Source organism: Chiroxiphia lanceolata, chromosome 10 (genome assembly GCF_009829145.1).
Source record: "Chiroxiphia lanceolata isolate bChiLan1 chromosome 10, bChiLan1.pri, whole genome shotgun sequence".
NCBI lineage: Eukaryota > Metazoa > Chordata > Aves > Passeriformes > Pipridae > Chiroxiphia > Chiroxiphia lanceolata.
The window spans coordinates 21,998,778-22,019,198 of NC_045646.1; the positions used below are offsets into that span (position 1 = coordinate 21,998,778).

The 20,421-nt window shown below is 51.0% G+C and overlaps 1 protein-coding gene and 2 long non-coding RNA genes across 5 annotated transcripts in view; 1 reads left to right on the forward strand and 2 right to left on the reverse strand.

Annotated features, from left to right (window-relative positions):
• Positions 1-241: 241 nt before the first annotated feature.
• Positions 242-13,155, reverse strand: LOC116791615. Of its 3 annotated transcripts, XR_004358791.1 has the most exons (6): positions 12,864-13,155; positions 5,460-5,649; positions 2,480-2,590; positions 1,124-1,290; positions 966-1,021; positions 242-403 (listed from the first exon to the last, which is right to left on the reverse strand). It is a non-coding gene; the product is annotated as an uncharacterized LOC116791615 (long non-coding RNA). The 3 variants fall into 3 exon arrangements; XR_004358792.1 differs by lacking the exon at positions 242-403 and having other exon boundaries at positions 805-1,021; positions 12,957-13,155; XR_004358790.1 differs by lacking the exon at positions 242-403 and having other exon boundaries at positions 805-1,021.
• A 71-nt stretch (positions 13,156-13,226) lies between these two features.
• Positions 13,227-13,706, forward strand: LOC116791822. The gene is made up of 2 exons (XR_004358877.1): positions 13,227-13,281; positions 13,433-13,706. It is a non-coding gene; the product is annotated as an uncharacterized LOC116791822 (long non-coding RNA).
• A 5,208-nt stretch (positions 13,707-18,914) lies between these two features.
• The window catches only part of EPHB1 (EPH receptor B1), a 77,958-nt gene continuing 76,451 nt past the window's right edge, over positions 18,915-20,421 (reverse strand). The window contains exon 17 of the mRNA XM_032697851.1: positions 18,915-19,249. The gene's annotated coding sequence lies outside the window, so the exon portion shown is untranslated. The remainder of the gene's footprint in view (positions 19,250-20,421) is intronic.

Genomic DNA, 20,421 nt, shown 5'->3' on the forward strand with positions numbered 1-20,421 from the left:
CCATCCACCCATGCCTCCATCGTGGTTAAAAACCACGTGTATCACCATGGTAACCAAATACCAACCTGAATCCTTCACTAAATCCCAGCAGCCACCGCCCAGGTCTGGCTTCGGTGCTCATGTTCCACCTGCCCTTAGGAGCACCCTTTCCTAGGTCCAGGAGCCAGGAGTTGGAAGAGGAAAGACACACTTCCCCAGGACAGGAGGAGAAAGTCTCTTATTAGAATTAAGAGGTACATTACTTATCACCTGGGGTTTCTTTATTCCCAAAGTCCTCATTTAAGCAGAAGGTACATTCCAAGGAGGACCATGAGGATCCATCAACCAGCCTGGCCATGCATGAGTCTGGGACCATATTTCTTCTCCTTCCTCTTTGTCCTTAGAGGACTGCAGTTCAATATTCCTTTGAAGAGGGGAGGCAAAGGACGTGAGGATTACAAGTGTCAGCCACCCTTTCATCCCCTAACAATCATTCTCACTGTGACAGTGTCCTCCAGGCTACAGAACCCATATTTTTCTGAACACACAGCACAAAGAATTACACTCACTGCCCTCCAAAGACCTTTCCAAACGACACCCCCTCCTCAGCCACAGCAGCATTTGGCCTGGAACACGATATGCCCCGAGAAAGCCGTAACTTCCCCCATCAGGAAAGCATTTTAAATCACAATTAGAAGAGCACCATCATCAGAGCCCAGAGCTGACAGCACGTGTGATGTCACACACATGAACCCCAGCAGGCTGACAGCAGCCTTGGGCCCTGATAGACTGTCAAATTACAGGCAATAAAGTATGACATCATGATGACATCATGGAAAGAGAGGAATTTAATTCCCAGCTCAGAGGCTATCAGTTACTGCTTTACTCTAAAACCCATCGTTATCTGCGTGAGCAATGAGCAGAATCAATCATCTCCACAGCTCTTTATGGCCACCATAAATTTGGAACACTTATGTCTCAGCCACCTTCCTGGGTATATTGGAGCCCATCTGTCGGTTCCTGCGACGCTCCCTCAACATCCCTGCAAAACCCACGAGCACATTTCAGGCACAATCGAGGGAAATAAAAGACATTCCCGGCCGGGATGAGCTCACACACATTTGGCTTCGGAGCGTTCAGGTACCTGTCAGCCCTGCACGTGGCTTCCCTCAGCCCCAGGCTGACACAGATGGATTCACCACGGACAAACCCTCCGACACCTGCATCACCTCCAAAAGCCGTTTTAAACTCCGTTGTGACGAGCACTTCAAGACGTGCTTCGAGATCGCAGGCTGCCCATCTCGCCCCCTTCTGCCAAGGCATTTAAAAATAGATGGTAATAAAGTATTAATTTCACATATACAGCAAGCATGTGGCCCAGCGGGTTACAGCAGAGATTAACGTGCTCTCCAGTGAAATTGAAACAGGTGGAATATTTTGGGGTTTTTTTATGAGTAGATGATACTAATCTGCCTACTCTAACAAACAGGATCATACACACAATTAACTCAGTCTTCATAACACCTCCAGCAGTGATAAGAGATGAATTTTTCATAAGATTCTTGATATAGAAGAGGTGTCCTTTGTCTTTGCCTCCTTTTATTGTTTTTTATTTTACCCATTCCTGAAAAAAACAAAGCAGTGCCAAGACCTGAAAGTTATCTCCTGGAGCATCAAGTATATTGGAGACCTCCTGACTGTGATGAGCCAGGAAACTTTTCCACTGCAATGAACTCTTATTTCTAATTTCCTGACCTCCAGAGCATTAGATTAGGTCAGTGTGATCTTTATCAGCTACCTTGGAAACACAAAAATATCCTCTGTTTGCTCCCACCCCAGACACAATTCCCCACAGGGATTGAAACAGCAGGACTGACCCATTTCCACCCATTGCAACTGTATTTGTTGTATCTTACAGATCCCGTGCAAGAAAGTCACCACACACAAAAGTGACCTCCCCGTGTTATCAGTGTGATTGCCAGGGACCTTCAAGACATCCTTGACTCAATCCCAAAATCCCTGCCCAGGATGCTTCACGGTGGTGCCTTTAAGGGAGTTCAGTGACAGACATCAAACACGGGATGGAGTTTTGACACATTTGTAACTGTTTGTTGATGTTCGGAATGACCTTGTTGACGTGTAATCCCTGGGGAGAAGGAAAAAAAGTCCCACTGACAGTTGGGCACAAAATATTCCACTTCTGCCAAGGATAACCTCGGTGTCAGTATCAGCTGGATCATAACCCAGTGTGGAGTTCACTTCATTTTCCAGATATTTCATGAGATAGTCTTTACACTATCTCAAGTCATTACTTCTGCAGAAAGATCAAGGATAACAAGTTTGGAGATGAAAGAACTTTGCGAGTCACCTTCTCTTTTCTGACAGGCAGTGAATAACCCAAAGAACAAGGCCACCTCATTTAAGAAGGGCTGTGGGACAAGTCACTTTTGGCTCTTGGTATTCAGGGAGGGCAAAAAACTGCTAAAACGTAATAACCCACTTCAGTCCTTAGGTCTTGCAGTCACAAAAAAAATCACAGTCTCATTTCAGCTCTGCACCTCTGATTACTTGGAGGCTTCCTGGAAGTGTGACTTCGCACTAGCATCCAGCACTGGGAATGATTTTAAAAGGCCACTGAGTTTCCCTTAACCCAATTTCCACGGTGCTCATCAGTCACACACGATTAACAGCTAATTATAGGCAGGCTCTGAGACAGCAGCCTGCATGCAACACTCACCACGCTCAACGTGGCTGACACACCACATAACTCCACAGCCACCAACCAGGAGAGAGAGAAAAATGGGCAAAGGATTCACTAAATAACCTCAAACCCGCTGTATAAATGTAGCCCAGAGTTAAACATTCAGAGCGTATGCGACCGTAGCACTGGCAATTACTGGATTTGTTACTGCCTCAACCATCATGACAGGCATTGAAATAAATCTCATTTATATGACATACAGTCATCTAGAAAGGCTTTTTTTTTTTTTTTTTTTTTTTTTTAGAAATTCTTTTAAGATGTCAATGCACTACACATGGCTCCGTTTTGAGACCTCTCCAGACTGGAGATCAGACAAGATATACAAGCCTTTCAGCCTGCCAAGTTTCATACTTGTTAAGAGTGAGCCTGAATTCTGAGCGTTTTCTATACAGTGCCTCCACGAATGTGATTAAGGAAGGCCTCTTGCCATCAAATTGTTGTTGCAGGGATTCAAACCCCCCTCTCATATCAGCCCAAAGGGCTGGGCTCAGCACTGCTGGGCTCCAGACATGCATTTTGTGTTTGCCTCTGTAGCTTGGGCCCAGGGTGTTTCTCTGGAGCCTGGAGCACAGCCCAGATGTTTCTCCTGGCTCCTCGGGCATCCCCACCCACTTCTGGTACCCTCCACCCCCCTCCTCTCAGTAAGTCACACAGTTACACCAAGCTGGAAGACAGGGGGGGCTGAGGAATCTCTTAGTTGTTCTGGTCCAGGGATGCCAAGGACTGAGCAAGAGGTTACTGATGTCAAAAACTGTGTCAGGGTGGTTTATGTTGGATCTCAGGAGAAGGTTCTCCTCCCAGAGGCTGGTTGGGCACTGCCCAGGCTCCCCAGGGCAGTGGGCACAGCCCCAAGGCTGCCAGAGCTCCAGGAGGGTTTGGACAACGCTCTGAGGGACAGGGTGGGATTGTTGGAGTACCTGTGCAGGGCCAAGAGTTGGACTGGATGATCTTTGTGGGTCCTTTTCAACTCAGGAGATTCTGTAATCCTATGAAACCCAAGAGCACCTCCCTGAAGAGGTCCTGTCTCCAAGCTCAGGGTGGTTGCACTCCTGAGAAACGAAGTCCTGAGGCAGCAGCTTCACCTCATCGCTCTGTCCTTAAATACTTTGGAAAGGGACATTATGGCAGATGCTGTGACTGGGACTCACCACATGTACCCCCCGAGCAGCAAAGAAAACCGCTTGTTACGTTCCTCCATTTACGCATCACACCACCACAAATTACAGCTCAATTAGTCTCTCCTGGAATCCATCACACATCTCCACAAGAACGTCATCCCAGCTACTGCGCTATCCAAGCAAGTCGAGGCAGTAAGTAGAAAGGGCTAATTGGGGAAGGGGGGGGAGACACTGTTTCCTGGTGTTAAAAATAACTGCCACTTCCAGGAAATAATGGTATAAATAGAAAATGAAACCATTCCTCCTCCAAAAATATTTCATAATTATGTGTCATAAAAATAATTAGGTTATGGTGAATTAGTACAAATGTTTACAACAAAATTGCCATGCAAAACATTATGGGTAATAACATGCTAATTGCTGTAGAAGCAAAAGCTGATTATGTTTCAGCAATATTAAAAGTTGCCAACTCGGCGCTACTATCCAAGCTTCAGTATCTCCCAGCAGCACTTAGGGACACAGGGAAAACTGGTGAGGAGGGAAGGAGGTAGCAGGTAGGCAGCCTGTGCACTGCACTGTCCTTGCTGAGTGGCAATTCCTGGAAAGCTCACTCCAGGTAATCCTTAAGGAGCACACACAGGGCATGAGGTGCCACAGAGTCACAGAATGTGCTGAGCTGGAAGGGACCCGCAAGGACCATCCAGTCCAACCCTCAGCCCTGCACAGGAACATCCCCCAGAGTCCCACCCTGTGCCCCAGAGGATCAGCCAAACCCTCCTGGAGCTCTGGCAGCCTTGGGGCTGTGCCCACTGCCCTGGGGAGCCCGGTCAGTGCCCAAACACCCTCTGGGGGAAGAACCTTTCCCTGAGATCCAACCTACTCCCTGGGTGCCTTAATGAACACAGAACAACAGCAGCACCCAGGGCAGGTTGCAGCACAGTCACCTCTCCATCTGCTGCCAGGCCCTGACCCAGGCTGGGGCTGCCCAAGCTGGTCAGGAGTAGCTGATCTGGGTCCCATCAGTAGCGGTGCTGCCACTCCTGCGGATGTCAGCTGTGATCCTGCTCCACCCAGACATCACCTGAGCATCTGCTCTGCCCAAAGGCAGCCAGCCTGCAAGACTCCATCCATAAGCCTGGGCAGGGTGGTGCTGAGGTGGAGCTGACACGGCTTGCTCATTCTGAGGTCCCTGCAGGGTGGATTGCTCTGTCTCTGCACCCCCTTCTCCAGCACAGCCCTCCCCTCTGAGTACCTGCTCGCTGCCTGGCACATCCCAAACCCTGTTCATTCAGGTGCAGAGTACGTTCCTTTGGCTCCAGCCAAGAGCTGCCACACCACCTGCCCCAGAGGGACCAGACCCCTGCCACAGGGATGGTTTTAGCCCCTGGCTGATCCCAGGGCAACACCCTCTCTACTCTGCCCACTCCAGGTCCTGTGCCTGGTAGGGCCTGCAGGTCTCCAAGGGGTGAGCTCCACGTGCCAGCAGGCAGTGACCAGGTCTGCAGCAGCAGCAGCCTCTGCTTGAGGAGGTCTCTTTGACTGCATGGATGTCCTCCCGGGAGCTGAGCTGTCTGCAGACACATCTCCAACCCGCTGCTCACCTCACTCCTGATCACCATCACAGCCTGATGCTTTTTGGGTTGAATCCTCTTGACCCAAGATGTCTCAGAAGAATTGGGGTCTAAGTATTTCTAGAGCACAGGCAGAGGTCTTTCACACATCCAAATATGTCTGTTGGGTTCCTTGTTTGCTTATCCCCAGCTGTGGCCAAGCACTGTCTCACAGGGAGCACTGGGTAGAGGTGAGAGTTTAAAGTGGATTTCCTCAAAGTTAGCAAATCCCTGCAGCATGTCCTCATTCAGAACCGAAGTGACATTAATTCCAACATCATTTCCAACACACATGATGTTAACCAGATTGCATTTGAAGGGGGGCATTCACAAAGAACTTCAACACAGCTTAACTAATCTTTCTGAGTAAATTTGGCCTGAACCCTCTAAGTGCCCCACATTCCAGTTTCTTCTGAAGGGGTTGTGCCGAGTTTTACCTTTGAAAACTTGATCATCATTGTCCCTTTATTATAGGGTTGGAAATCAGTGTCTTTCCAAAAGGCAGAAACTCTTCATCACCCACCACAGATAAACCAGTGCCTGAAGCCAAGACAGTTCTCATCAGAGGAGGGATGACCTAGGTGAACAGTCCCAAGGGCAGGCAAAGCCCATTGCTCATGGAAGGTGTCCCTGCCTACAGCATGAGGGTTGGAACTGGATGATCCCCAAGGTCCTCTCCCATCCAAACCATTCTGTGATTCTCTAAGGGAGCTGTGGACCTTTGACATCTGCCCCAACCCCTCCCATCTGCAGCTCCAGCGATGCCCTTCTCCCAGTGCCGCTGATGCCACTCCCGAGTTTGCAAATTCTGGCCGAAAGCAGCCGTGGAAGTGATGTTTTTTATTATGTTTCTTTTTTTCCCCACAAAGCATCGTTTCAGATGTTAATTCCGAGGCCGGCTAATGAGAGGCTGTGCTGTGAATAGGCTCCACAAGCGGCTCGGGGCCGGGCTCGCCCTCCCGCTCAGCTCCGCCGTGTTAAAAGCCGCGCTCGGCGGTGCCGGAGCCCGACCCTCCGCTGTGCCCCGCTCATTATGCGCCGAGTCACACCGGGCAGCTCCCGGCAGAACGCGGGCACGGAGGTAAACTGGTGTTTGGAAACAAAGGAGGGCTCTCTCCATCCTAATTAGCGGCAGGTTGCAGAGTGCAGCGGCGGAAGGCGAAGGTCACTTCCCACAAGGCTCTGCTCAGGATGCCAAAACACCCACTTAATTCAAGCGGCTCAGCAGGCAGAGTCAGACCAGAGCAATTACAGTCCCTGGATTTCCCCACGGAAGGTTTTAACAATGCAACTCCTAGGAAAAAAAAAAAAAAGATGACTGCAGGAGCTCTTTATTGTGCCACCTTGGAGCAGGAGGAAGCTCAGCCCACCGCGCCACCGACTCCGGGAACGGCAGGGCTGTCCCTTTGTGCCTCTGCACTGGGAGCCCAGCTTGGAGGGTTGGCTTTTACTCTTTAGTTTTTTTATCTCGAGAAATGAATAAGAGCAAATTTTAACATTTTAAAAACAAAGACCAAAAAGACCCACAAACATGAAGACCCTTTGTAGTGGGTTGAGTTCTCTCCGAGTACTCCAGGTTTTCTTGCAGATGCTGCCACTGAGAATTAACCTTTAAAGGAACCATCTAAGCATGAACCCTGGGAGCCTTCTTGGGAGAAGCAGCTCCTCTGCTGGGACACTCCTTGCCTGGCTCAGCCCAAGGATTCAGCTGTTCTGTTAAATGATTCACTGCACCTCAGCCACCTCACACAGACAGCTCTTCCAAAAGGTCAAAGCGCCGTTTTTACCCTCAGCTGATATTTCCTCCTTGCACACCCTCCAGGTGATGTGCATCCACATCTGTCCTCCTACACACACCTCTCAGCTCCCTCGTGCAGCAACTCTCCCTTCAAAGCATCTGCACAGCCCTTGGCACCTTCTGCCGATGGCAGGAGCATTTCCCAGGGGTGCTGTGTATGAACCCAGCTCCCTTCATCCCTTCCAAAGGCTCCAGGACGAGGAATTCGTGGTAATTTTCAGTGGGAAAGGAAGACTGAGATTTTTTAAAGTTATTTATTTTTAGCCTGATAAACAAGAGATGCAGACACCATCTGGATCCCTCCTCAAAGGCTTCAGATACAACATGCTGTCCAGATCCCTCTTCCCTGTTCCAGCTCCCAGCAAGTGCTCACCAGCACATACTAGACAGGATCAACCCCAGTCTGTCCTTGGATGGCATGGCTCCAGCCAGCAGCTCTGCAGGAGACAGGGCAACCATAAGCTTAAGTGCAGCTTTCTTTAAATCATTTGTGAAATACATTTCAGAGGACAACCTGCAGCCCTTTCCCTCCAACACACTCCATGCTGTTCAACAACCATCACCCACCACCGCAGACTCCCTGCCTTCCACACCTGAGTCACAGCTGCCTCGTGCTCCAGAAACCCACCCTCCACGTTGGACCATCAACCCCAAAAGCATCCTTTAGAGCTGCAGTTCGCCCTTCTTTCCACTCCCAGCTACAGTAACAGTAACTAATACTCAGCTCTGGCATCACAGAGGTTTCCAACTGTTTCCAAGCAGCCCATAAAATCACCGGCAGTGCTTGATGAGGCTCCAGTATTGGTGCATCTCAGCCATGTCCGCTGCTCCCAGCAAAAAGAGCATGTTTGCCTGGCACAGAGCTGGGGATGGACCAAGGGACATGTCATGTGGGTCTCCGCAGCTCTGTGCCACTCTTGTTCGGTCACAGGCTGCAAAGCCATCATCTATCCTGGCACATCTCTTGGCAACAGATTGACTTTGCAGATCTGGGTGGCTGGAGCTGAAAAGTGGTTTTCTGTTTGCTCGGGAGACGTTTGCCAGGTCCCTTCTGAGAGTGCTGAGATGGTTTTAAGTGCAGGCCTGCCAGGAATAATGATGTTCAATGGGGAAAGGGAAGTTTTCCATCAGGGATGGACGGCTCTCCACCAAGATGGTAATTCCATCATGCCTCCATCACTCATGTTAAAACACTGAAGGATCCTGCCTGTCCTCTGGCTGCACTCCCAGTCATCCCTGGCCACAGCACTGGCCACTGCTCCCACAGTGGATCCCATGGAGATGTCAGCTGTTTTTTTCTAGTACTCAGGTTGTCTCTATAAACACTTAAAGTGATAAAACCCCTGGCCAGGTGAATCAGAGGACATCGGTACCACCACCTTCCTTCCCCCAGCACACAGGGAGAACACACCTTTACCTCCAGGTCTCCATCAGTCCAGGTGAGAGTTAATTATGGTCAATCAGCCAACACTCACAACAACCAAAACTGCAGCCAGGGCACCCGTGTGCTCGGCTCTTTGCCTCTTCTCCCCATTAAAAGCAAACTCATAAAATCACTAAATACCTCACAACCAGCAACTCACAAAGTTGGCCCTCTCCAGCCTTCTTTCCCCCACACTCATTGCCTGCAGAGCCAGAATGAAGAGCTGTTTCCCTCTCCTCCTCCTCCACATCTCCAGAGCCTCTGCTCCGACGAAGTTTTAGCTGCTCCTTTTTCCGGGCAACACTGGAATTTTCTTCCCCCATTTTCTTCCCAGCCCCACTTGTTGCTGGGAGATCACTCGAGACAAGAAGCTGCTCTGCTCACCAAAGCTCCCCCAAGCATTTGACAGGGCACCTGCTGAGCACAACAGCCAGTCCCAACACCACTCATGCTGTTGTTATTAAGTGGGAGATCTCTCGCACCTCCCAAGCATAAGGAGAGGGTGAAAATACAGCAGTGTAGCCCAGTTCCCTCCCTTCCCACCAGAACCAGGGAAGGTCCCTGGTCAGCTTCTTTCAGGGACAGAGGGTGCTGGCAGGAGATGAGTACCAGCAAGGAGCACTGGGTGCTGGAGCATCCCCGCACCAAGCCAACCCCACAGCTTCCAGGAATGCTCTTCCACTGCTGCTCCACAGGTGCTGGAAACCACCTGGGACTTCAACCTGCTCTCCCAATGGAAAACATTCTGCCTACAGTCTCCAAACCCACAGGTGGGAGGGGATCTCCATCCTCAGTGCTCTGCTGCCCAACACAACCCTGCACCCTGACGGACCCTCAGAAACGCCCCTTCTCCTCCGCCCACTCCCCCTCCGAAGCAATTAAACCCTGGCTGCCAGGGCTGGGCAAGATAAATGGTGTTTATTGGGATGGCTTTCCTGCATGCCAAACATAAAACAAAATGCCAATCGATACAGCTGCCTCACCTGATGGGTTTATTTCCCTCATCCTCCCACCCCCACTTTTAATTCCGCTGTGTGCTGGAGCCCTCAGTGGGCCCTGCACCATGGTGATAAACCAACAGATCCTCATTAACCCCCAGCCCGTGGGCAGCAGCAAGAATTCGCCTTTTCTCTCCCTTTCCCTTTGCCCCTTTTTTATTTTTTTTAACAAAACTCTCCCTCTATCAATATTTGATGAGGGTAATTTCAAAGACTTGTTTAGTATGATCTCCACATAAGGAGTCCTTCGGAGTGTTTATCACGTTCGAGGTATAATTACATTCAAATCCTGAGACACAGTTGCCAGGGTTACAGCTGCTGGTGGTTCCTCCAGCTTTTGTGTGTCTGGGGTTTCTCACCGCCCCCCATGCACACACACACACCCCACGCTCTGCTCCTTTTGTGGCTGGGGTAGGACAGGAGGGTGATGGGCAGGTCATGGACCAGCAGTGGCTAGGGTGGGTCACACCAGCACCTCCCAGCCTGAAGAAGTCAGCATCACCATGCAGGATGTACCAAGTGTGGGATTTTGGGGTCAGGGATGGGGTAGAGGGAGAGCTGAGCAGGGAGTTGAACACTGCTGACAAAAACATTAGAGTAAAATCCTCCACCAGGGACAGCACCCAAGGGAATGGCTGGAGCTGGAGCAGGCTCAGGTTGGATCTCAGGGAAAAGGTTCTTCCCCCAGAGGGTGGCTGGGCACTGACCAGGCTCCCCAGGGCAGTGGGCACGGCCCCAAGGCTGCCAGAGCTCCAGGAGGGTTTGGACAACACTCTGAGGGACATGGTGGGATTGTTGGGGTGTCTGTGCAATGCCAGGAGTTGGACTAGATGATCCTGTGGGTTCCTTCCAGCTCAGGATATTCCCTGATTCCATGAACCTCAATGGCTGTAGAAGCTCCATGGAAGTAGAGGCAGCAACACTTTCCTTCATCCTTTGAATCCCCAAGTGAAATCTAAAGAGTGAAGGCACGAATAGCCAGGGATAGAGGGTTGCAGAATCCCAGGGGAGAGGTCCAATGATGCCAGCACTGCTGCCATGCCAGCCTGGGAACTCCAACCCTCTCAGCCTTCCCACCACGAGGGCAAGGGTGACCACACAGTCCTGCCACAAGCTCCTCTGCTCTAACCAGGAGAAGCTTCCTGAAAGACACTTGATGCCCAAGAACACCAGCTCTGCATGTGCCAAGGCATTCTTGGGAACATTCCTGGCAGCAATCTGGCTTAAAGCACATATATATGTATGATGTGGGCTATCTGCTGGAGACCTGGTCTCACATTACTGATCAAGCAGAGAGGGGAAAGGGCTGTTAACTCAAGCTCCTTAACCAGAGTCCAGCTGCAGCAGGGCTGTGTGTGAGAGGCCAGCTGATCACCAGAGGTGGGAACATCCCCAGCTTCACTCAGCTGCTGATGTGGACCTATTGGGATGCCTTTAAGACCCTGCTAACCTGGAAGAAAATAAAACCTGAGCATTTCCACCGCAACACAACATCCCATCCCTGCTGCACCAGCTGCTTGGAGATCTCTGGGGCACGGGCAGTGCTTGAGGAGGAGTTAATAACAACCCTCAGGGAAGGAGCAACCCAAAGAAAAGCCCTTCCCTGCTCCTGCCCGAGCTCTGGGGCTGAACGAAGCCTGCCCAGCTGGATTTATCTCCCTTTCCCAGCCTCCAGACAGGCAGAGACTCAGCTCATACCTTGGATTTCCTGGACAGTGTCAGTAAATGCTGTTGCATCCCAGGCAGAGAGGAGCTGGGATTGAATTGCCTTTGTTCTAGTTCCAGTTTTAAATAATATGAACCTTGGTACAATAGGCAGCGTTATCACTAATCCCCACAGCTGAGCCTGAAATAAGCTTACAAACCATGCAGCAGGCACTGTGGGAAGAACAATTATTCTGACAAAGGATGGAGAGGGGAGGAAACAACCGTGAGCTCCTTGGATTAGATGGAGGGTGAACACAATTGTTGTCAATTCACCGTAAATAAATAATAAATAACATTAAAAACCCCACCAAACACAAAACGAACAAACCCAAAAAACAACTGCAGCGTGAAGGCCTGGTAAAATATTTACAATTATTTCAAATAATAGAAAAAAGGTACCCGCTATAGCAAATAGGTTGTAAAACAAATTCAGATGGAAGCTATTGTTTACCCCTAAATCAGCTCTAATGCACTGGCAAATGTGATTATCTGCATTCTGAGGGAGCAGCAGCATCTGCATTCATTACAGGTGTGCTCGGTGAAGGCTCTCTTGGCCACAGGTTCATTTGTAATTATTAAAATGCATCTTGTTAGCCTTGCAGCAAGTCCCAAATTTCTGGGCACCGGCACATGCAGTATTTGCTTTAATTTATTGTGTGTGCTTTATGTATTATTTTACTGTGTCAATGCCACGGTGCAAATGAGAAACCCCATCTCAGAGACACCAAATGGAACAGAGCTGAGCACTTGGTGTCACCCGTGCACTCGCAGCTGGCATGTTCTCAGTTCCATGGGGAAAGCTTTCCCATCAAGGACAAACAACCAGAAAGCTGGCAGCCACCCTGGCTGCTCCCACTGCCAGGGCTGGGAAAGGCACCAGCTCAGTACCTGGGTGCACACCAAGGGGAAAAGCGGTAATAGAGGAATGGAGGAAACTTGTCATCTCCCTAAGGACACGCGGCGGTCACTGCTGGGCCACCCTGTTATCCAAAATAACAGCAAATAACAGCAAACTGACAGAAAAGCAGGAAGGGAGAGAAGCCACAAGGTAGTTTGCAGCATGAGATGGGAGAGATCATAGAATGGTTTGGGTTAGAAGGGACCTTAAAGCCCATCCAGTCCCACCCCTGCCATGGGCAGGGACACCTTCCACTAGCCCACGTTGCCCCAAGCCCCATCCAACCTGGCCTTGGACACTTCCAGGGATCCAGGGGCAGCCACAGCTTCTCTGGGCAACCTCTACCAGGGCCTCCCCACCCTCACAGGGAACAATTTCTTCTTAATATCCAATCTAACCCTACCCTCTGTCAGTTTGAAGCCTTTCCCTCTTCTCCACTTCCAAACCCCTCTCCTCAGGGCTGCCCTCCATCCCTTCTCCACCCAGCCTGTATTTGTGCCTGGGGTTGCCCTGACCCAGGCACAGGACCTTGAACTTGGCCTTGTCAAACTTCATGCCCCATATCACTTACCCAAGAGGAAAGCAAGGGCAAATCCACACAAGAAATCCTGGAGCAGCTCTGCCTCAGCTGGAGCCAGGAGCTTTTAAGGGGAAGAGCCCTCACCTGGACACAGCTGCAAGGGATTCTTGGCTCTGATGGTTAAAGGGTCCAGCAGAGATACCAGAGGCACTGGGATCCAAACACCACCCAAAATGCCTGTACCACCCCTAAAGCAGGGGGGCAGGTGCAAATCTGATCCTGAGTATTTCTGACTATCAGGGAGGGAGGATGAAGTTGTTGGGATGAAGGTCCAGGGTGGTGTAAAGAGCCCTACTTTGTGACCTCACCTCGCAGCGCAGTGGTACCAGGGATGCTGTTATCAGAGGAAGGAAACGGGATTGAGGTGACCACGGAGCATGTCTGAGCATTCAAATTACAAGCAGGGCTTGTAAGGGACGGGATCTGACATTTAATGCCTCTGTTTGCAAAGTGCTTGACATTCACGATAACAGGAGCGGCACAGACAGGCAGCGAGGGCTGTTGGCTTCCTGGGAAAGCAAGTGCACCATGAAAACAGCCTGGTTTTCCCTCTTCTCTAGCTGGGAAGATCCTTGGGAGAAGCAAACACAGACAACTCTTACCTGCAGCATCCCTGGGACAGGCTGCCTGCAGACTCCTGGAAAAGTCACCCGATCTCCCCATGCTTTAGCTTTCCACCCCAGAAGATGGATCATCTGTTCTTGCAGGTTCTGCAGGAGATGTACCACATGTGTGGAGCACAGAGCCCAAAGGAGCCAGGGTTTGATCTTATCTGGGACTCAGAGGAGTCATTATAAGAAAAATAAAGTTCAACACTCGTTCTTCTCTTGGAAAGCCGCAGACTGGATGGAAATAACTTATTTTAAAAGGCGCCTCAGCTGACAGCAGTCCAGGAATGGAAGTGGAAGAGAGGAAATTAGTGTGTCAGCTAATGCTTGGAAGTCTTGGAACCAGTTTTAATAAAGGACTCAGCTTGGAGCAGCGTAGTTGCTACCACTGGTGTGGGGATCTGGGTCCCCAGCAAGAGCAACCAAGTCCTGAGAGCTGCCCAGATTGTCTGGATGGGGCTTGGAGCAACCTGGTGTAGTGGAAAGAGGGGTGGAACAAGATGAGCCTTAAGGTCCCTTCCAGCCAAAAATCTCTCCTGTTGCCATGATTCCCTTCCCACAGGACAACCCTCAATCCCACACTGGCCTTCAGAGGTTCTCCTGGCGTGGCTGCAGAGTGATCTGCAAGAGCAGACCAGTCTCAGGGGGGTCCCCCAATGATCCCAGGCTTTACAGGGCAGGTCCTGGCAAAGCTGGGCTCAGGAAGGCTGATGACAAGACATAAGAGTATTGCCACCACATGTGAACAGGCACTTATTTCCACCACGGTGTTGATGTACTGTCCAGCAGGGAGAGAGGACTGGTGTGGTGAGAGGGGAGGGAGCAGAGCCCGAGGTCCCCGGAGCACAGCGCAGCTCCCTGCTCCCTCACCCAGCCAGCCAGCCCTGCCTTCTCCTAATTACATTAAAATAACATTCTCCCACCTCATTTTTTCTTATTGGAAATGAACAGATTTAAAGCATTTCCCCTCAAATTATGGTTCACCTGAGTAGATAATTAAAAGACTATAAAGGAGATACACTTTTATGTGTAATTACGCCCACTCCTGCCGCTGTATCGGGGCTTCAAAAATATTTGCAAAACAACTCAAAACTTTTATTTTGTCAGCGCAGTAATTGCTGCTTGTCAGGGCTATCGGTGCCAGTGTCTGCTCTAATGAGAGCAGCGTCTCACAGGCAGCTCTGCTGACACGGGGAGGGTGTGGAGCAACAAAGCACCACAGGGAAACTGCTGCCACAACATCCACGTGAGCCACGGAGCCGGCAGCGAGCTCACCCGGGGCACAGGATCCACTAGGAATGGCCTTGGAAAGGAGAAGGATGTTTGTTTGCCTTTTAGGGGGAGATGTCAGGAACGTCTGCAGCAGCAAATGGGAAAGGGGAACAGGCAAGGATGGGATGCTCCTGCGCTCTGGAAGTTTCCGAGGTGCCCACAGGAATCCCAGGGACGCGTTTACAGCTACGGAGAGACGTGAAGTTCCTGTTGGGAACTTCCTGTTGGGAACAGCAGGCCCCAGACAAACAGTCCAGCAGGCTTCTCTCTGGCTTAGAACCGTGGGATTACAGAATGTCCTGAGTTGGAAGGGACCCACAAGGATCATCCAAACTCCTGGCCCTGCACAGACACACCAATAATCCCACCCTGTCACTGAGAGCGTTGTCCAAACCCTCCTGGAGCTCTGGCAGCCTTGGAGCTGTGACCATTCCCTGCAGAGCCTGGTCAGTGCCCACCCACCCTCTGGGGGAAGAACCTTTTCCTAATGTCCAACCTAAACCTCCCCTGAGTTGTCCTGGGGGAAAATCCCACCCACCCCAGTGGGTGAAGCTGCTGAGGTGGTTTGGTTACACTGGAGCTGTTTTAAGAACCACCTTCCAGCACCATCTCCAGCTGGACACAAATCTGGGGACCTGGTTGGCGTGCAAAGCTGCACCCTCTTCCTCAGCACTGAGGCAGATGGGCTTCCCAGAGCACCCACACCACAGTCCTGAGAAGGAGTCACCACCCACGACATTGGATCCAAGACACTGGAGCCAAGAGACCAACAGATACTAAATCCAGGAGGGAAGGTGGGTTCCCTGGGGGGATGGAGCTGCTGGGATGAAGGATGAGTGGAGACCACCAGCTCTGGAATGGACATCATCCACCCTCCTTGCTGGGACACCTGGAACTGTCTGATGCTCACAGCCACTGCTGGGTGCCCAACACAGCCAGTGTGTGGAAAAGCAGCATTCCCAGCCTCCCAGGGGGCCAGCAGGCTTTGAGGTTCCCAAATCCACACTCAAGCTTACTGTGTATATATAAAAAAGACATAATACCCCATCTCCTCATAACAGCTTGGGGAAATAAATTCATTAGTGTCTGTAAGGAACTAAGAGGTCTCCCTGAGCCTTCTCTTCTCCAGGTGAACACTCACAGCTTTCCCAGCCTGGCTCCAGAGCAGAAGGGCTCCAGCCCTTGGAGCATCTCTGTGGCCTTCTCTGGATTCACTCCAACATCTCCATGTCCTTCCTGTGCTGGGGACCCCAGAACTGGAGGCAGCTCTGCAGGTGTGGTCTCACCTGAGCAGGGTAGAGGGGTAGAATCCCCCCCTCAGCGCTGGCGGTGGCTTTGGGGCAGTGAGGGGGGGCAGCTGTGCAGGTTTAATCAAGGCAGTGCCTGAAATACAGCTAAAAGCAAACTGTGTGGAGTAAATCCTGCCCTGTCCTGATCCCCCTGGGGTGCAGGGAGGTACAGGCTGTGCATGAGTGTGTGACCAGATAAACACAACCGAGACATCTGCCTGGCAACAGGAGGTGACTTTCTCGTGAGCATCCCCAAAAACCTCTCCCACACAGCCTGGAGATTTCAACACTGCAGCAGCCTCAGCCCTGCTCCATCCGAGCCCTCCTGGCTCCAGCACTGCTGCAGCCTGCCTGGCTTGTCCTCCAGGAAATCCCAGCCCTTTGGATAGGCGATGAGGCATCTCCAATAATTCCAGCAGCTGCTGCCAGTTAATGTGGGCTGGCACGGAACTTTATCATCAGACCATATTGCTCCAATTACAATTTAGCCAATAGTCCTCTTGGGCTCATCTTTTATTTGTCTTTCACTGCTGAGTGTGGGAGGGAGGGGAGGTGGGAGAGGACAGGGATGTGTGTGTCTCCAACCTCCCCCTCCTTCACTGCCCCCAGGTCTCTGTGCAGCCAATACATTCCCAGCCGCTTTCTTCCCCTGGGAAGGGCTGTCCTCAGGCCTGTGACATGGGATGGGAACATCATCAAGGGAATGGGAGTGTCTCCCACCAGGCCCCATGTGTGGATCCTTCAGGGCACACTGCACCCATGGAACATCGTGTCTCTCAGGGAGCCCTCCTCCTCCTCCTATCCCATATCAAGCCCAGTCCCAGTTCAATTTTCTCCTTGCAGTAGGGTAAATAAGGATTTACTCCACCACCAGTGCCGGAGTTAGTCCGGCATCACGCTGATGTGCCGGAGCACCGGGTACATCCAGATTTCTGGGAGCTGCTGAGGGGTAATTGGAGCCAACATGCTGCTTCCATTTTTCAAACCTGAGAGCCATGAAGGAAAGATTTTTCATCCTGAGGGTTGGTCTCTGTTCTGGCTGTGACAGCCACCTGTGTCTATATTCAAAGCTCAGAGAAAGTTTTTTTGGATGCTGTGTGGCCTCAGTAAATGACATCTCGTTCCAGCTGGGATGCAAGTGAAGCTGGTGACTGGTTGGCTCGTGGGGGGAATAAAACACAGGGGCCAGAGGCTGCAGCTGTATAAACCAATGTCAGGGAGGTGAGGGTCCAACAGGGACTGGCCAGACACATCCAGGCTCTGCTGAGGGGCTCCAGACCCTCCTTCAGAGCCCCGTTAACCATCAAACTGTCAGCAGGGCTCCTCCAGACCCCGTTAAAAGGCTATTCCCAAGCAAGTAACTTGGGGAATGTTAAGCACTGGCTGTAAATGTCTTTTGGTTACTTAAGGGGAAAACCTCAGAGTGACCTGTGTGAAGGATATACCCTCTCAGGGCCCCAAATCCCAGAGGATTCAAGAAACATGAACACTCATTTAAACCACACCAGTAGCCCATTAAATCAAGTATCTACTCAATTAAGGACACACAAGCAACTTCACTCTGCCCTCCATCAGCTGCTGCCTATTTGCATGTTGCATGTCCAAAGTCCTGCCAGGAGGCTGGATTTTATGGCAGAGATGTTCTGCTTTCATTTGTCGGGATGGGCTTGGCAAAAACTACCCAAAACACCCAAAAAACCAGTCCTCCCCCTGTGTACAAGTGTGAGGCAAACTTCACTGTGGTGTGCGAGCCCAGGGCGGTGGAGTCCTGCCCCAGGGACCTGGAGCCACCAGCACGTGGAACTCAGTCAAAAAAACTCTATAAACAAAAAAAATCCCAGCTATAATGACCCTGGAGAAGCAGCAAGGACCTGAAGGTGGTAACACCCCAAATCAACACCAGCACTGGTGGGAGATTCACAGGATGCCAGGGACTGCAGGGATGTGCCAGCTCCATCTCCAGCTGAACCAGCACTCGCCTCCCTCCCCACCAGATCACCCCAAAGCCATGGGGCGTGGGAAGCCTGTATCCCACACCTCCAAAGCTCTTCCAGTAGCAGCTCCTTTTTCAGAACCCCAAGTATGTCAATGGTGGCTGCATATTTCCAAATCTGTCCATTTACAAAACTTCCAGCCCCTGTTTTAGCCCTCGTTGCCGGCTGGAGGATGTTCCCAGTGCCAGCAGGATCAGCTGCCCTCAGGGACTGAGGATAGAATGGATCACAGAATCATAGAATATCCTGAGTTGGAAGTGACCCACAAGGATCACGAAGTCCAGCTCCTGGCCCCACACAGGACATCCCAACAATCCCACCCTGTGTCTGAGAGAGCCGGATGGGTTGTGTGATCCCAGCAGGACACAATGCCCAAGAGCAGCCAGTGAAAAAGGAAGAATTCATTTTCCTGCCACGATGTACAGTAATCCTTAGGGAAAGCAGGTTCAAGATGAGCATCAGCCTTTCGTGGACAGGCTCCAGCAGGACTTGGGAAGCGAGGAGCCGCCGTGCTCCGCCAGCACGGGCGGCGCTTTCATCCCAGTCAGCGCTTCCAGCGCGGCCTCCCCGAGCGATCACACACGAGGGCTTTGAAATGCGCTCCTTGGGAAAACCTGTGCCAAGAAAACTCCTTCTCCTGGCTCTTTTGCAGCAAGCAACCTCCGATAGGGATCGCCGAGAATAAAGTCACTTCATTTACAAACCGGGGAGCCGGATCTGATAGACATCAACATTCGAGGTAAGTCAAGGAGTGATGGAGCGCTGCCAGCTCCCCAAATGAATATTCATGGCAAATAATCCCCCAGCTCCGAGCTGAGGAGAAGCCGTCAGCGGAAAGGCTGCCCCTGGGAAGGGGAAGGGGAAGGAGAGGGACCAGGCTTCTTTCATCATTTTTATTGAGTGCAATTTTCTCTTTAGTACAATATTCTCTGAAAGTTACTGTTACAAACTCCGACAATTTCAACACAATCAACAAATTGGGGAAGGGGGGGGGGTGCGGGCTGGGAGGTGGGGAGGGAGGGCAAAAAAAATTCCAAGGGTTGAAATCTTTTACAGACATCTCACTGGTTATGTACAGGACAGGGAAGGGGGGGACGGGGGCCCGGGGCGCTGCGGGGACCTCCCGGAGCATCGTCTGGTGGGTGGCGGGGGAGCGGTCCCTGGGGACCCCCTCCTGGCGCTGCTGCCCCGCTGCAATGCTGGACTCGATGCCCCTGCAAGGCAAGAGGGAAAGGAGAAAAGCGTGAGAATAAGCACACCCAGTGCTCAAGACTCGGTACACCCTTCACCGCCGAGCCCCCACCCCGTCCCACAGCCGGCGGGGACTGCGCCCAGTGAAACCCAAAGGCTTCTTGCAGCAGATACAGCCTCTCAAAAAAAAAAAAAAAAAGGGGAAAAAAAACCACTAAAAGCAGGGATTAATTAATATGCTGTCAGAAAAATGATGATTTCACTGAAAGCTCTCTATTTCTCCTCAGGGGGGAAAGGAAAGGAACGGAGGAGACGGATTTCTTTGTGAAGCCGAGATGCTTCGGGGAGCGGAGGCTGAGATGCAATTTTGGGGGCGGGACAGTTTCCATGTCCCCCAGCAGCCAAGTTGCCTTTTCCCCACCTCCCACTGCAAGATGAGCACCCCCGGGTCGAACACAGGAGCAAATCACAAAGCACCATGAATCATTTTCCAATGTAACAAAAAATCCCCATCTTCTCCACTCCTGGGGGGAAGCCAGAATGTCTCGGAACCAGAGGAGCAGCCCCAGGGGCACCTTCTCCTCACTCTGCAACCAAGAAGCGCCGCCCAGCAGCAAACTTCCATTATTTAGCCACTTTGGAGAGGCAAAGACGCTTTTAATATACAATTGCACCTTGGAAACATAAAGGCAGCACATTAAATAACAAAGCAATTGACTGCTGGGTCCCTTTGCTGGGCCACCGAAAGCTGGGGCTCACTGGCTAATTATTGCTGGGGTCCCTGTGCCTCTCCAAACATACTGATGCTTTCAGAAACCCACTCCAGCTGTGCCTGACATTTCACTTCTATTAAAATTCATCGTTCTCCTGAATGGAAATAATTTTTTTCTTCAGCAAACCCAGGTAGCAATGAAAGTTTTATTTAGTAATGTAGTGTTTGGTGGAAAAAGGGGCAGAGAAAAGAGAAGAGAAATTGAGATTATCTTTAGAAAAAAGGACTTTCAGCTGGGGGAAAAGATATTGCTGAGTGGTATTTCTTAGGCACAAGGGTCCATTTTTGGTGCCGTGCTTGGAGGTTTGGTGTCACATCTCCCCTTAATGTAACTGGGAACAGAACAGCAAAAGAGCTGGAAAAAAGCAGTAACAGAAATATAATTAATGTAATGATGCTGAGCCGGGCAGGTCCTGGGGATGG